Source organism: Drosophila simulans, chromosome 3R (assembly GCF_016746395.2).
Source record: "Drosophila simulans strain w501 chromosome 3R, Prin_Dsim_3.1, whole genome shotgun sequence".
Classification (NCBI taxonomy): domain Eukaryota; kingdom Metazoa; phylum Arthropoda; class Insecta; order Diptera; family Drosophilidae; genus Drosophila; species Drosophila simulans.
In genome coordinates, this window is record NC_052523.2 from 3,295,095 (window position 1) to 3,311,074 (window position 15,980).

The window sequence follows — 15,980 nt, forward strand, 5'->3', positions numbered from 1 at the left end:
ATAACAATTTTATTATCTTCTATGTTAATGATTTAAATTTCTGCTCCAATATTAGGGAGCATCAGTAACCTTATTTATGGATTCTCACAATGTGTACTTTCTAATTTCTTGCGAATGCTGAGTAATTTAATTAAACAAATAAACGCAATCTTATCAAGAGAGTAATACATATGCACGAATTTGTTCACATCAGCATTTCTGGCCTTAAGACTTATTTGTAAAATCACTTTATCGCTTGCCATAAGCTACACTTTTTCGATGGATATTGAACCACACAAACCTCTCTAGAACCGAATTTGTCCTTAAAGCTAGTATAAAACAAATTCGGATCTACAGGGTAGACGTGGAGCAAACTGATGAGGAACAGTCGCTGGGGCGAAATGAACTCCGCTGGGCAATCGCGGCTGCAAAAAAAAGTGAAAATGTTAATAAACATATACAATGTGTGTGTTCAAGGCGGGGTAATTTAGGCAGCGCCGCAATTACATGCGCCTCGGGTAAATTATATTTATCGTGCCACACGTGATGCGGCGGTGGCTAGCAGTTTCCTGTAGTCCTTTCGAAATTATGGAATGACCCATAAATGTGATTACAAAGCCCGTCGTGGCCTGCCAATTAAATCGAGGCATTCGCGGGCTCTCCGTGTCCGTGTTCGAGTCGGGGTTCCTGTCCGGAAAGTCACGGAAGCCTTTCGCCGGAGAAGCCAGCTCCGCGTTGTCTTCGCCCTCGCCGCTGGAAACCAACTGAAGCCAAGACCTCACCGAGTGACTCGAGATTAGGAGGCCGTCCGAAATACGTAGTGCGGAAAGGTAATGCCAGACCTTATCGGAAGAAGCGGCGATAAGATAAGATACGGCGCGATGTCTTCGGGAGTGCTTAGAGCGCTTGTATCTAATTGATTGCCGGCGGATTACAGCACTTTCTTCACGTCGATAAAATGGGTGCGAGGCCTGGAAATTGGATAGACACGACACCCATTTAATGAATGATAGATCTGCCCATGGGCGAGGTGCTAGCTGCGAAGTCTTCTGTTTGCACTGAAATCAATCAGTGAGTCGCCTTGCTAAGCTCCCGACCTGGATCGCTGTCGCCAGTCGAGGTTCCCAGCACTCGGCGCCACTTCTTTAAGCCTTCTCGTTCCTGCTCCAAATCGGAAAATTGGTGAATCGGTAACGACGTGGCCGATGATTCAGCACTAAGCCCTGCTAAGACTGCTGAGTAATGGCCAGGGGTGGAGGAGGACGGTGCTCCGGCAGATGCTCCGACGTTGTAGTTCGGCTGTCCTGTAATCAAATTTCAATTAATTAATGACTTTTTAGCAGGATTCATTAGCACTAAGCGGCAGTACTAAGCTGGCAAAGTCAAAAACCTTTCGGGGCCGGCGGGTTACGGTTACCCTAGAAATCCCCGGATTAGGACCGTAATGGCAACAAATCTTGCGTAAACAAAGGAAGGAGGACGAATCGCTTGACTTTGCACACCCTCTAGTGCTCCCTCTCTTTCTGTCTGCCTGCGGTGCCTCTTTGTCTGCAGCCCCTGTTGTCCTTTTTGCAGCCTCAACATGGCTGCTCGGGATTTTATTTTACCCCTGCCTCTCAGAGAGCGAGCGAGAGAGAGAGAGAGCGAGCGAGAGACAGGGCTCTCCTATGTGTACACACACAAGGGGTAGCAAGGACTTTGGAAGCGAATAAAGAGTAATATAAGGGTGAAGGACCAGGCTGGCGAAAGGCAGCTGGGACAAAGTCGCGCTTGCCTCTGTGATCATCCAGCTGAAGCTCGCTGCGAAGTGCTCCACTTTTCAGCACCTTTGCCAAATTATCGCCGTCTTGCCAAATCGAAGACCGCAAAAAATATTACATCACCCCAGCCCAACAGCACCCCCGAATCAGAAATGCTAATTGATTTCACGTGGCCAGAAGCAAAAGTTAACGCGAAATCGTCAGGAAATACACATTCACGACGGCCTCCCAAAACTCGCTAATGCAGTGCAAATATTTGGCAACATTAAATATATTATGGAAATAATAGATCTGTCGTTAATTTTTTGCACTCAAGCGAGCGAAGGATTTTTCGGTTGGGAGCGTATAGTTATCCAAACCGACAATTCACAGTCTTTGTGTACAGTCATGCCGAGATGCTAATGATAGAAAATGCACTTATACTCGGGTGTTGTAAAGTTATATTTTTATACATATGTGTCACCCCTTTTCGTTTTAAAAATACAAAACTTAAGTTTTTGCTTTTGAGCAAGACAATATGACAATATACAATTCAAACAACTAAAAATTGAGTCCACACTCACAACAAACGTAAGTTATGCCTCTCATGTTTAATTCGACAAATTTAATCGCCTTTTCATTGTTAGCTAAACATATTGATTAATTAATTTACAAAGTATTTCCCCGATAACTCCGCCCTATCTGTACCGATAAGTATGATGTACGAGCGAGTCAGATATAATTTCGGCAGTCTTAGAAAATTCCTTTGCTATTTGTACTCGCTGATAGATACACCGAAACGATTTTCAATCGCACCGCATGGTTTGGAAGTCCATTAATTACTTTTGACTAACCTAATAACTCAGTTCTGTAAGCCAAATGAATCACTCAATCAATTTGTACTCTTTGTATGGCAGTATGTAGCTCCTCAGCGGATATATTCGGCTGTAAGATGCAATAACACTGGGAAGATACAAAGAGAAACCCCGGAGCAATCCCCTCCGGAAGTACCGCGAAAAGTGCAGAAAAGGCGAGTAAAGAATGTGCACCGAAAAAAAGAATGTAACCAAGATGTAACCAGTAATAGTTCAATGGGCGGAATTAGCGAGTACTCCTTTGTAAGGATTCTCTCTAATCCATTTTAATTTTCATTCCTTCATTTGCATTTCGAATCATTTTGATTATCCGCCTGAGAACTATACGCGGCACAGGACCTAGGTCATTTTCTTCAGTGTGCCCCCCCTCACCATCTGCTAACCTATTCCCTGACCAGACCCATAAACCATCGACCCTCCAGCAACAGTTACGGCGGCACAAAGGGGCAATGACTGGCTACATTTTTGCAATGTTGCTTTTAGCACATGAAGAAGACAACTTCGCACATAAATCAAAGTCGCCGTCTTGCGGCGGGGTGAGGTGAGGGGAAAGGTAGCAGATCATTTACCTTGGTCAGTTCGGTGCCAAGTGTCACTGTTCATTGTGCTTGCACGTCACTATTCAATCAGCGTTGGCCCACTGTGCACTCTGCCATGTTGAGTTGTATGCATCGAGAGCGGGGAGCTTCGGAGGCCAAGGTTGTTTCAGTTTACTGAATAATATTATTATTGCTGCTTCACCTTCCTGCCATTCGCCGCGAATATCGAGAGGCAGGTAGAAATGCTAAAAGAGAACTAAGAAAGAAATTCCGAAAACGGTTCGCGGACCGCGATTTTTTTTTTTTTTTTGCATTTATTTTGAACCTGCCCTGGCTTGCGGCATTTTGTATCTGTACATCTGTATCCGAATCTGTATAGGTAGGTATCCGCATCTCTACCCCATATGCATCGTATGGGGCTCGCATACCGGTCTGCGTGTCCGTTTTATTCTATCCCGATTTTGTCGGTGTCTGTTTGTTGTTTACAAAAATACGCGCCTTCCTCTCGCGACTCCGGTTGTTTTCTTCTCTTTGTGCATTTTATTTATTCTTAGTGTCTTAATTTATCTTTTAGTGGGCTTAATGAAAATGCGCGGGCAACAGAAATGCGCTACTAGGTGGCGGAGTACGTTTGTTCTGTGGAACAGAGGGCTATAAAGAATATACATATAATATGTGATATAATATAATCACAATTATTCGAACTTCTGTCGATAAATCGTTGCTTTTAATTAATAGCGCAAGATATTTGTATAGCTTTGGTGCAAATACCGCCAAGTTTTCTTCACTGTGCACTTCATGAAGTGCAAGTTTGCAGGCCAGCTGGATTCCCCTCGACTGGCTGATTGTTTGAAAATTTGCATGAAATTCCAATAAATATGTCATACTGCAGTTACCCCAATTTATGTGGAAGAAGTTCCCAGCCCAGCTCCTTTTGGTTCTAAGTAGTCATGGGGTTGATTGGGTTGTTTGATAAGGGATACTAAGGGTATGTTAATATCAGAAACTCGATAAGGGAATATGCTCAGAAAAAAAATAACAGCATGTGGCAAGGTCAACTTTGGGGTGAATGTTTTTCTCAGGGGGTTTTTTGGGGTTTCCAAAATGGTTGACTAATTTTGACCGCCAACAGTGGCTTGTTCTGACGTTGGAGCTAACTTGTAAAAACTAACAGAGTGCCCGGCTGGGAATCATTAATTTTAAAGTTGGAATTTAAGACCACTACTAGTTTTTGGGGGATTTTTTTTAAATTGTTTACTGCGTATCGAAATTTTAATTTATATACAATAGTAAATCTTACAAATTATTAAGCTTCTTCTTTATGTATTCGCTTGCCTACTTGCACTTTTAACTTATGCAACATGGCCTCAATTATTTGTTGACCCAATGACCCAGAACACTGGAAGAGGCTTCTCGTTAACAGTCAACAGATTTGAATCTGAAAACGCTTGACACTTTCCTTAGCTCTTTCATATTTATAAGCACATTTCCTATGCAAACTTTTCAAAATTCATATCTAATCTCGGGCACTCCCTCTCACCAAACATTTCCCAGCTTAGCTCCGTTGTAAAAGGTTTAATTGCCCAGAGGAATTTGAGACAACATTGCATGCAGTTTGTGGGCCATGTGGACAATCCGAATAATTATACAACAGGCCAGGCAAATTTATGATTCAGATTCAGGTCAAAGCCCAACCAGAAAACAAACGAACTTGTTGGCACAGCCAGTGCCTTCATAAAGATATCACCCAAACTCTGAGACGAACAGGTCTCCGAATTTGTCAAAAAAAGCTGGCCCGCGGTCCATGGTTTCAATAGCCAACGTCAGCGAATGCATAAAATACCCATAAACTCTTATTTGTTGTGCCTTTCCTATAAAGCCTGTGACCTAGCGAGCTTGGTTAGCCGTCACCTGCTCATTTGCTTATTAGTCAGTAGCCGGTTTTAGTTCGAACCATTTGCATACTAAATGAGCAAAGAAACAATTGGTAAAACGGAAAACGGTCTATAAAACTATTTGGGTTTGAGTGCAGCCGCTTTCTCCTACGAAAAGAGAGGCCTTCCGAGGGGCTTCCCCCAAGAAGCGAAAGCAGTGCCATATTACTGCGCATCCCTGGCCAGAAATCGAATGGCACGCACCTTACGCGCAGCCCCACTCGAAATTTGCACAGCAGCTCTATGTAAAGGGTTATATGCAGCCACATGGAAAACAAATGTTTGGTCATCTGTATTATCCCCAGTGAGAAGTCAATACACTGAGCTTTATTGGTCAGGAGAATAAGTAAGTTTAACCGCTGAGCAAAGCGCAATGGAAAGAGGATGACGGATACGCATACTTTTATACGTATACTTTTATAAAGTATACGTATACTTTTTGTAAGTATCGTTTTCGAAGAACCCACAGTGTTATGATTGCCCATATACATTTTAAAGTAGATTATGTATTTCTAAACATTTAATAAGCAGCTGTGTCTCAGTTAACTATAAATATTTAGATTATAGAGCTAAATTTTCTTTAAATGGCAGAAATCACGTTGCTTACTTAAACTTTTTCAGCGAAACTTTAACACCATTTTAAAACCAAATATTTATAAGGCTTCAAAAAGTTCTTGGAAAAGTGCATGTATGTATAATGTTAACAAACCCGATTTAGACTTTGAAATATTATCAAGCTTGCATTTTCTCGCGGTGCATTTAATGTATTGCAACTCGCTATGTACGCACTCGCATCAAATGCAGCCGCCGCAGCAATCTTGGGGTTGGGTCACCATCTTCATCGCCATCAGCCTCATCCGCATCCGCAACCCGCTCCCATACCGCGGCTTAACACTTTGCCACTCGACGTATCTGGACCCGATAATCGTCGTCTTGGCCTCCCGGTACCGATTCCACTGCGGGAACACGGTGGGTGGGTGGCCTGCAGCAGCTGTCGCCGCTTCTTGGGCACAGCCACTAATATTTCGGTATACTACTTAACCCATGCACTAAATGGCGGGACAAGTGTTTTGCACCAGGAGCGGGGAAATTGAAATTGCTAAGCGGGAAGTTGGAAGTGGGAAATGGGAGAATGGAAAGGGGGTTGGGCCGCTTTGCCAGGGGGTTGTTGTTGCTGCTGATAGCGCGACAACGAGGTTGAAATTCAGTTTCGTGTTTTTTTTTGTTCGTTCTTTCTGCGCCCGACTTTTGGGACTGCAGGGGTGAGAGGTTAGGTCGCTTTTCGGTGTGTGCTCTGCGCAAATGAAAAGTGGATGAAAGGAGCACATTTCCGGGCGCTCGCGACACCACCACACTCTCGAACCGGAGCCCACACAGACACACTGACGCAGAGGCGACGACGAGTCAGAACGAGGACAGGCGCAGGCTTTGGAAATGGCAATTGACTATGGCCATCCAGCTACCAAACCTTCCCACCCACCAACCAACCAACCCACCTCCCCAAGCCACCCACTCAGCCCCTTTTAGTGCACATGCGTAGTGACACGGTGACTTTTGCTCAGCTTTTATTTTAGAAAATTTATAGTTTAAATGTAAAGTTTCGGAACATACCTGGTTGGAATGTGCTTTGCAGTTCAGAATTAAATCCGCTTTATTAAAATTTGCGCTGGGTTGATAATTAGTTTATTGATGCGACGGTATTTCTCGTCTGTATTTTCAACACTTTTGCACCGAGTTTCTGGAGTGTTTCTGCACTGGATTGCTAGTTCTTTTTTTCGTTTATTTCGCCGAGTTATTAATCGGATGGCCCAGGGATCAGGTCGCAGCCTCCTGCAGGATAATGGCCGCATTGCTGCTGCGACGCCAGCAGAAGCAGCGGCGGGCGATGGCCGCATTTTCTTGTTTGGTCTGTGAGCAGAACGCTCTACGTTCCGCCGCGCTCGGCGTCAAATTTCAAACTAAAACTGAAGTGAGCTCAGCTCACCATTTCAGCGCAGTCGACGTCCGCCGAGCGGTAAGCGGTGTTTTTGCCAACAGCCATAATGCCCGCTCTCCCGCTTCCACCTTCCCGCCCTTCGTCGGGATCTGAATCTGGGTCTGGATCTGGGTTGTGTGTGGCCCAAGTACGTAACTCCAGGGAGAGAATCGGGCCAGGAACGTTGTATGGAGCAACCACGGAGAGAACCAGGCTGCAGAAGAGAGCCGCGCGACCACACTTGAAGAAAAATGTATGTATTCTTTCTACAGAAAAGTTTGTAATATTTTAATATGTATATATCATTCGAGTTTGATACATTTACACCACACTATTTGAGTTCAGTCGTTTAGTAGTTTAGCTGGTTAGGTAATAAAAAGATTTTTACTTACATATAATATATTTAATAACCCATACTTGTCTGTTTCCAAATTTGAGTAAATATTTCAATATATTTTTTAAGACCTTCCACTGTTAAAGTTTTTTGACTTTTTTCTCTTCCCTTTACCAAATGTAAATTTTTACAAAAGCTTTAAATGTTATATCCATATTTAATAGCAATTTAAAAATGTTCCGAATTAATGAGAAACAGTGCCCCTGATACGATTTCCGTGTTTCGTTTATGCCAAGTGTATTGTAAGCTGTTAAATGTTTCAGCTTAGAGTCTAATTATGAGCTGTTTTTAATTATGCACCTTGTTTAATTAAACAAAAAACAATTTTATTTTTTGCAGTAAGTGGATATACTTAAAATCATTCTAAGATGTGTAGATGTATAGTCTTAAACTTCTAGACCTGGCCTGTAAGTAAAACAATTAGGTAATAATATAAATATGATAATGTCGATGATGATGTTTTACGTAAACGAATTTTTTATTTTTCTTCGACTGTTTCAGTAAGTGTTGGCATCTCCTGTTCTAAGTTTTCCAGGACTCTATTTCCAGAGCTCTCAGTGGCCCAATAGATTTGTGTGTGTGTGTGTGCGGAGGAGGTCCTCAGTTTACTCGGCGATTTACGAGGCCAGCGTAGCTCTCCTTACACATGTATGTATATACACATATCTGTATCCCTGCAGAACTCCCCTGCTCCCTTTCGTACTCTCCAACGAGCTGAGAGTCAATGAAACTTCTTCGTCGAAGGAGCGGCGAGTAGAACGCTCCGCGTGTTTTCAGAATGAAATCAAAGTGGGATATTTAAAGCCTCATTAATCAGACCGTCGCTTTGCGGAGGAAAATCCTCGCTAGGGAGACTTGAGGTCCTCGAGAGGTCCTGCAAGCCCCCATTCACCGGGGAGGGGATTACAGTTGTGGGCGGAGTCGGGTGTTGATGCGCTCGTTAAATTCAAATTTGTTGCACTGATAATTACAGTTAGCCATCGAAGGGGACTACGTTGAGTCCAGTCATTTGCCAACTTCGTTATGAAAGCCGATATAACAAACATTTCAATTAGCTTCTTTTAAATGCGAAGAGGCCTTTGATTTTTATTTGGATTTCTTTGGCCAATAAAGAATCGGGTTAGTCTTGAATTTGGAGTAATAAAAATACAAAATCATTTTAAAACAATCTGAAATCCCGAATTTGGCCAAAAGTATATTATTCTTTATATATTTTATTAATACCTTCCTTATTAACAAATTATTGATGATAACGTTTGTAATTAACCAGTATTGGCTGCGTTTAACTATACAATTACTTTTTCATCTCATTTCATAGGAAAATATAAATATATAAGACATAATGTCATATGGATTGTTTGTACCAGCATTAGGCAGATGCAATCAAAAAATACCGATGCATTTTTTACGTTCGCCATTTGTTTTTTCAGAATCTGTCATAAACGGTCGAGAAAAATATGAAAAGAGGAACGAAGCGGTTCTGCGACTCTAACGAGGAAAAGCCATTGTCCCATTCTTGTTTGCCATTTTTAATTTATGACCCATATTTCCCTTCGGATTTTCTTTTTTAGGCAATGGCTACCTGAATTGGCCCGGACCTCCGGCCCAACAACAGGTAACTGGTAAATGGTTGCTAATGGTCGCAGCCTTGGTGGAATTTCTCCCTGGCACATCACCCAACGTCATGGAACAGTTTGGAAAACGTTTCTTGACTTTGGTTTATCATCTAAATATTTGCGTTTATTTTGTAGATTAGCATGTACACCAAACGTTTTCTCCTCTCGGGCCTTTCGTCCCTGCTTTTATTGTTGCATCGTGAGCGGTGGGGCAATTTGATGATTCGTCGTAATGAATGCTAATTAAACGCATTCGTTTTCTAGTTCACTTGGCAGGCGGTAACAAACAGCCAGCATCCATCCAAGTCCGTTGCTAAATCGACCAGAGCGGCCACGATTTGGTATCGGTACATACTATATGCACCCGTCTCCATTGTCTTCGGCGGGGCAGGAAAGTGTGTCAAAAATTCTTGAGCGTATCCAATCGCAGGGAGAAAAAATAAATTAACGCTTGATTCCCACGTGCGCTTTATATATGTAAAGCATTTAATTTGATAAGTAGTCCATCTAAATGCGTCATAACTATAAGTTGTGCTATGTGTATACATAAGATACGTACATATGTTAACTTCGGGAAAGGTAATTCATTTTTTTCTCTGTACCTTAAAGAGTTCCAACAATAAAAACCCGGGCTCTCCGTTTTGCCGCCGGAGTTTAGCAAACATCGGACTCTCTAAGAAAACTCTCAGTCACACATCCGTGGAGTAAAAGATATGGCAGTGTCTATAGATACCGAATGCAGAGGCAACGATGTTAGTCGCACAATTTGGGTATATCCACGATGTGGACAGTAAATGGTAACACAAATAAAAGGTGCTAATTTCCTGAGGGTTCAATTAGATGTTGCTCTGACTACTGTACGATTTCTCTACGAGTTACGAGTTTCGTTTTATGCTATGCACGACTTACTAGTACAGAACATTTACCAAAAAGTATTGCCAAAAAGGTGATTTTATTTTAAATCTCATATTTTACCGATGCTCATCTGACTTGAACCTTGTACCTATGATTTAAGAATCCAACGCTTTACCAACTAAGCTATTCAAGCGCAGAGCGCGCAATATTTGAAAATGTTCCATTTATACGGAAGAGATAGAACGTACACGTTTTAGTGCAAAGCAGTTCAAACCAGTTTAAAGCAGTACACAAAGCTTTCACCGCACGGTTTTTGTTTTAAGCATTTTAAAACTTTTTATAATATATTTAATCAAAAATATTTATTTTCTTGTAACTATGTTTTTTTTTAATACCATTTGGGTCTTAATTGCAGATTCATTGTTAGTGGTGACATATAACAGGAGATTCTCCAGTCCCAAGGCGAATACTTTCTGAATGTTTTGTAGTTTTAATGAGGGACAACTAATCAACACACTTACCGGTGAGCTCATTAACTAAGAAATCGTAATTTAAAGTATTAATGTTATTAAAGGAGGGGTATAAATACTTAATTACATCAGTCCCCATATAATAATTGATGAATCAAATTTACCATGATAAAAAATAAATAATAAAAGCGGACAACAGAATGAAACAGACAACATATGAAAAAAATAAAATATATTATTTGAACAATTATAAATATTCTTTAGTTGATGCATGATTGCAAGAACAATACTTGCCGTTTACCTTATAAACGTATTCTGACTGCTCCCGTTTGAATGCCCGGATAGCTCAGTCGGTAGAGCATTGGACTTTTAATCCAAGGGTCCAGGGTTCAAGTCCCTGTTCGGGCGGCAATCTTTTTGCCTTTTTTGGAAGTGTCGATTCGAAAGGCAATATCGAAATTATCAAATTCTTTTTTATTTTAGAAGCCATTTTATTTATATTGACAAAAATAATTAGCGATAATTTAATAAAAAACAGAAAAAAGTATACTATAGAAGGAAGAAAAAGAAATGTAGCAAAAGATTGTGGTCCAACCATATCGGTTGGGCTGATAACGGCAGTTCACTCCGGTACGCTGTCCCACTACTGCCTACCACGGGAACTCTTGGCTGCTGGTTTTCACCCCTGGCCCGGTTCATCCCTCCTTAGCCAACCTGAATGCCACGGACTCCTCCATGGCACCCATATTGATGGCAAGCTTAGTGCGGACGTTCCGTCAACATGAGCTAGTCCGCTACACAGTAGATCCCAGCCTCAGGCCATCCCACAATCAGACCTCACAGAAGCGTGATTACAGAAGCTGCCAACCTTCCAGTCGAAAAACGTTCGGCTAAAACTCAGGCACACGCCTCCGGCTTCTATTCGGTTTGGAGGGAACTGCTTTATCGGCGCACCACTCCATCGACACAAAGCAGTCTCGGCGACCGCGTTGCCAACTGCGGTTGAGTAAAGCATTTGACCAAAGCGAAAAACACCTACTGGCCGAAATGGTCGGTTCAATCTGTGACTATTATTTAGCACCTATTTTGAAGTACGGGTGTCAAATTAACTGTGGCTTGGCTTGCGACAGCAAAATCAATAGGATCCAGGTTATCCAGAGTAGGGCTACGAGATTGGTCACTAGTTGCGAGTGGTATGTGAGAAACACCACCACAAGCACATGGATTTGAAACTGCCCACGGTATTTGATGAAATAACTTAGCACTCAAGTCGCTACCATGAAAGGCTAAGGCACCGCACCTCATGAATCGGCTACACATATGCCCTGTACAGTACGCGCCCACCAATGAGAGATATTAGAAGGCAACCGAGGGTCCTTATTCTTCGATCTCGTTCAAGGAGGGTCAGTAGACACTAACATTTATACAACGTGTTATCTGTCATTGTCCCTTTTTGTTATTGTTGTAATTCATATTTTTAGATACAGCTAACTTTAGTTAGCAGTTATTTGTTATTAATGTATTGTTTTGCTACAATATTTAATAAGCACCTCCCATCCTGTATTGCAACTGTCAACTTACAAAACTTACAAAACCGGGCACGCTGGCCAACGGTGGCAGCAATGGCAGCGGTCCCAACTCTCTCTTCGCCTCCGCCGCCTCCAACACCCAGGCTCCCGACTGCATCAAGTATCCGCAGGAGTTCTGATCTCAGGTTATCATCAGGCAGCAGCATCAGCGGCAGCAGGATAACTCCATGGATCGGAATCAGGAGCGGGACTTTAAACAACTTTTGGAAACGGACTGTGAGCCCGATCCAGAGATGCAACTGGAGTTCAAGGCGGACATTGTCGAATGCAACTTGTTCTGCAAGAAATGGCTCGCTAAGAAACGAGCCAGTAGTTTGTAAGTATAGCATAAGTTTCGTCTTGAAGAAAAAATTTGAAAGTATCTGCAACTGTTTAATTCAATTTATTTATATTTAATTTAATTTTTAATGAAATGCAATTATTAAACAAAAAATTGAATCGAAAACGAAAACAGATAAAACAGATGAATGAATATGGCAAAAAAAAAATATTCTAAACACATTTGTGTTCTTAATTTTACAACCATAGATCTAAATTGGCTTAACATGCATTCTTATTAGTAATGTTTTTTAGCGGATGACGATCATATGCCCGGATAGCTCAGTCGGTAGAGCATTGGACTTTTAATCCAAGGGTCCAGGGTTCAAGTCCCTGTTCGGGCGGCAATCTTTTTGCCTTTTTTGGAAGTTTCGATTCGAATGGCAATATCGAAATTATCAATTTCATTTTTATTTAAAAGCTATTTTATTTATAATGATTTAAGCAATATAAATAGGCATAATTTATTTGCTATAGAAAAACAGAGAAAAAGGATTCTGGATATTCATGCCAAAACGGCAAGACTTGTGAAAGTGCAGGGTTCCTTCAAAAATTGTCCGGACAGATTTGAATAAGGATCCAATTTCAATTTTTCGCTTGTACTTCCCTATAGATACCAGGGCAATTCGCCGACGCCTGCTGCCAAGCCCGGATAGCTCAGTCGGTAGAGCATTGGACTTTTAATCCAAGGGTCCAGGGTTCAAGTCCCTGTTCGGGCGGATCAAATTTTTTATTTAAAAAATTTATACATTTTATTATTTTGTTAACAAGATGGAAATAATAATCAATTAATTCCCAGCAAGTCTTTTTCTTAATCTGTGCAGTTTAAAAACCTTGTGCAGGGTGGTGTCTCTCACATACAACTCGCAACCAGTGACCAATTTCTTAGCCCTATTCTGGATAATCTGGATCCTATTGATTTGGCTGTCGCAAGCCATTTCCTAGTGAATTTGACACCCGTACTTTAAAATAGGAGCTATAATAGTCACAGAATGAACCGACCATTTCAGCAAGTAGGTGTTTTGCAAATGCTCCTATCAACCGCAGTTGGCAACGCGGTCGCCGAGACTGCTTTGTGTCGATGGAGTGGTGCGCCGATAAAGCAGTTCCCTCCAAACCGAATAGAAGCCGGAGGCGTGTGCCTGAGTTTTAGCCGAACGTTTTTCGACTGGAAGGTTGGCAGCTTCTGTAATCACGCTTCTGTGAGGTCTGATTGTGGGATGGCCTGAGGCTGGGATCTACTGTGTAGCGGACTAGCTCATGTTGACGGAACGTCCGCACTAAGCTTGCCATCAATATGGGTGCCATGGAGGAGTCCGTGGCATTCAGGTTGGCTAAGGAGGGATGAACCGGGCCAGGGGTGAAAACCAGCAGCCAAGAGTTCCCGTGGTAGGCAGTAGTGGGACAGCGTACCGGAGTGAACTGCCGTTATCAGCCCAACCGATATGGTTGGACCACAATCTTTTGCTACTACCGTACATTTCTTTTTCTTGCTTCTAGTATCCTTTTTTTATTTTTGTCATTATATATAAAAAAAGAATTTGATAATTTCGATATTGCCTTTCGAATCGACACTTCCAAAAAAGGCAAAAAGATTGCCGCCCGAACAGGGACTTGAACCCTGGACCCTTGGATTAAAAGTCCAATGCTCTACCGACTGAGCTATCCGGGCATGTAAACGTCATCCGCCAAAAAATATTGCCAACAAGACTTCAGGGTAAGTCATTTTAAATCTATGGTCGTAAAATAAAGAACGCAAATGTGTACAGTTTAAAATAGTTTTTATTTTTTATGCCATATTCATTCATACATGTTTACATACTTTTTATTTTTTATATTTGAATGGTTTTGTGGTTTTATAATTGAAGTTTTATCTGTTTTCGTTTTCGATTCCATTTTTTGTTTAATAATTGCCATTGCAATCGAACCCAGATTAAGGTATACATACATGCGAATTTCATTAAAAATTAGTTGCGTAATTTTATTTTACATGGAATGCAGTTAAACATTTTGCGCCCACTTTGTCCTGGCGGACTGTGAGTGCCCCTTAACCCAAAACTTCAAATGGTTTTTTATTTCAATTGATTGCGAAAATCAGTGTGGTTACGACCAATTGCATTGAACACACAATCGAAAATGTACAAACTAAGATTGAACAAATATACAAAATGGGGAAACAAAAAACGATTAATTAATTTGTGCTAGGTATACTTTTTTTGATTCTCTCATTTCCATAGTTTTGTTCGTTTTGCTTTGCCTTGCTCAATCTGATTTGTTTTTTCTAAAATTTGTCTTGCTATTCGATATACATAATTTAGGCTTATGATCTAGGTTGACATATACTACCGATAGTTCTAGAATGCACTAACCTTAGCTTAGCGAAAAGTACAGCATAAATAATTACTTTACATTACGGTTATGGGTTTCCTTTAGCTTTAGGCTTTAACAATTCACGCTTTAATCAAATTTCGTTGGCTTACTGTATCGATTAACTACCGAATTAAATTTACAGACATTGTTGAGAGGCCTTTGAATAAATAAAGAGGAAGGATCGGCTGCTGTTCTAAAGAAAACTCTGATTTACTATAGCAAGGTCTATGCTAATTTTGAAATATTTTACTTCCTGTTTATCTTCCGAATTTGTTCTTCAGTGGCAATAAAACGATTGATTTTTGATAAAATTAGTAAAGCATTTTCCAAGCTGCTAGAGCAATTTCAACAACATAAACGCAAACACTCAAAATAAATTGAATTAAACAGTTGCAGATACTTTCAAATTTTCTCTTCAAGACGAAACACAAACATAAAAAGGCGATCCCCGATCTGGGGCGCTCTGCTATTTACAAACTAAACAAAGCCTTATGTGGGTAACTAGAGTTATATTCTCTACTAGCTAGGAATTAAGTACACTCTTTAGGACTCCCTGGAGGGCGCTGGGTGGGGGTTTGGTTGGGATCAAGGTTGGGGATTGGGCGATACAAACGAAGACCTAATGTTAATTAGAAATCACTTTGAAATTATTGCAGATATTAGATTTGTTCAACTCGACAGCTTCGTCTGCTCATCGTGCAGCTTACGTGCTAAAATTATGCTAGGCTTACAAACTAACGGCTTTTCGAATACTGCTTAGAGAAAGAGATTCATCATACTGGCAGGACCCTCGAGCACTCGCATAGAAAGGTGTAGAAAGTGAGTGAGGGATAACACCTTACTTGGACATATACAAGTAATATCAATCATATGCATATCATTCAACAGCAAACTAACATCACATACTAATGTCATTGATTCAAATCGACGTGAATAATATGATCTTGATATGTTAGACTCAGCGTATCACAAATACTAGTTAAAGGTTGATGATTAATTTCTTAAAGAGTGACGTCGATTGCTCGAGGTTCCATCTCCAGTATCATAAACCCAAACGAACCATGCGGATATGGCTCGTTTCTTAGCTTAACACGAATCAGTTGCAAACAAGAAACATCACTGGATGTTGGTTGATCGACGGGCGGCGACAGGCGGTAGGCGATGGGCGGTAGGCGGCAGGCAAGAGGCGGCAGGGGCGTGGCAGGCGGACAAAGCTCAGCAGCAGAACGAGTTGCATTCGACAATGTCCGCCTTGAACTCCAGTTGCATCTCTGGATCGGGCTCACAGTCCGTTTCCAAAAGCTGTTTGAGGTCCCGCTCCTGATTC

At 41.4% G+C, this 15,980-nt stretch overlaps 4 non-coding genes across 4 annotated transcripts; 3 read left to right on the top strand and 1 right to left on the bottom strand.

Moving 5' to 3' along the window:
- The first annotated feature begins 10,711 nt into the window (after nucleotides 1–10,711).
- Nucleotides 10,712–10,784, top strand: Trnak-uuu. Its single transcript has one exon. It is a non-coding gene; the product is annotated as a tRNA-Lys (tRNA).
- Nucleotides 10,785–12,554: 1,770 nt separating this feature from the next.
- Trnak-uuu lies at nucleotides 12,555–12,627 on the top strand. Its single transcript has one exon. It is a non-coding gene; the product is annotated as a tRNA-Lys (tRNA).
- Nucleotides 12,628–12,929: 302 nt separating this feature from the next.
- Trnak-uuu lies at nucleotides 12,930–13,002 on the top strand. Its single transcript has one exon. It is a non-coding gene; the product is annotated as a tRNA-Lys (tRNA).
- An 880-nt stretch (nucleotides 13,003–13,882) lies between these two features.
- Trnak-uuu lies at nucleotides 13,883–13,955 on the bottom strand. The gene has a single exon. It is a non-coding gene; the product is annotated as a tRNA-Lys (tRNA).
- Between the last annotated feature and the right edge of the window lie 2,025 nt (nucleotides 13,956–15,980).